Below are 971 nucleotides of genomic sequence, written 5' to 3'. Positions count from 1 at the left end.
CTCCCAACTTCTATGGGAGAAGCATCTCTATCCCTGCCATTGGAGCAAACAACTTTGAGCTTAAGCCTCAATTAGTTTCTCTAATGCAACAGAATTGCAAGTTCCATGGACTTCTATTGGAAGATCCTCATCAGTTTTAAGCTGAATTCTTGCAAATCTGTGACACTATCAAGACCAATGGGGTTGACCCTGAAGTCTACAGACTTATACTATTCCCTTTTGCTGTAAGAGACAGAGCTAGAATATGGTTGGACTCACAACCTAAAGAAAGCCTGAACTCTTGGGAAAAGCTAGTCAATGCCTTCTTGGCAAAGTTCTTTCCACCTCAAAAATTGAGTAAGCTTAGAGTGGAAGTCCAAACCTTCAGACAGAAGAAAGGTGAATCCCTCTATGAAGCTTGGGAAAGATACAAACAATTGATCAGAAAGTGTCCTTCTGACATGCTTTCTAAATGGAGCATCATAGTTATCTTCTATGATGGTCTGTCTGAACTGTCCAAGATGTCATTGGATAGATCTGCTGGAGGATCTCTTCATCTGAAGAAGACGCCTGCAGAAGCTCAAGAACTCAATGAAATGGTTGCAAATAACCAATTCATGTACACTTCTGAAAGGAATCCTGTGAACAATGGGACGAATCAGAAGAAAAGAGTTCTTGAGATTGATACTCTAAATGACATATTGGCTCAGAACAAAATATTGACTCAGCAAGTCAATATGATTTCTCAAAGTCTGTCTGGAATGCAAGCTGCACCAGGCAGTACTAAGGACACTTCATCAGAAGAAGAAGCTTATGATCCTGAGAACCCATCAATAGAAGACGTGAATTACATGGGAGAACCCTATGGAAACACCTATAATCCTTCATGGAGAAATCATCTAAATCTCTCATGGAAGGATCAACAGAGACCTCAACAAAGTTTCAACAACAATAATTGTGGAAGAAACAGGTTTAGCAATGGCAAGCCTTTT

The 971-nt window shown here is 40.1% G+C and overlaps 1 non-coding gene across 1 annotated transcript; it reads right to left on the bottom strand.

Annotated features, from left to right (window-relative positions):
• Positions 1-338: 338 nt before the first annotated feature.
• Positions 339-446, bottom strand: LOC127743642 (small nucleolar RNA R71). Its single transcript, XR_008005026.1, has one exon. It is a non-coding gene; the product is annotated as a small nucleolar RNA R71 (small nucleolar RNA).
• Between the last annotated feature and the right edge of the window lie 525 nt (positions 447-971).

This window comes from Arachis duranensis, chromosome 10 (genome assembly GCF_000817695.3).
Source record: "Arachis duranensis cultivar V14167 chromosome 10, aradu.V14167.gnm2.J7QH, whole genome shotgun sequence".
NCBI lineage: Eukaryota > Viridiplantae > Streptophyta > Magnoliopsida > Fabales > Fabaceae > Arachis > Arachis duranensis.
This window is presented reverse-complemented; position numbering and strand designations above follow the sequence as displayed.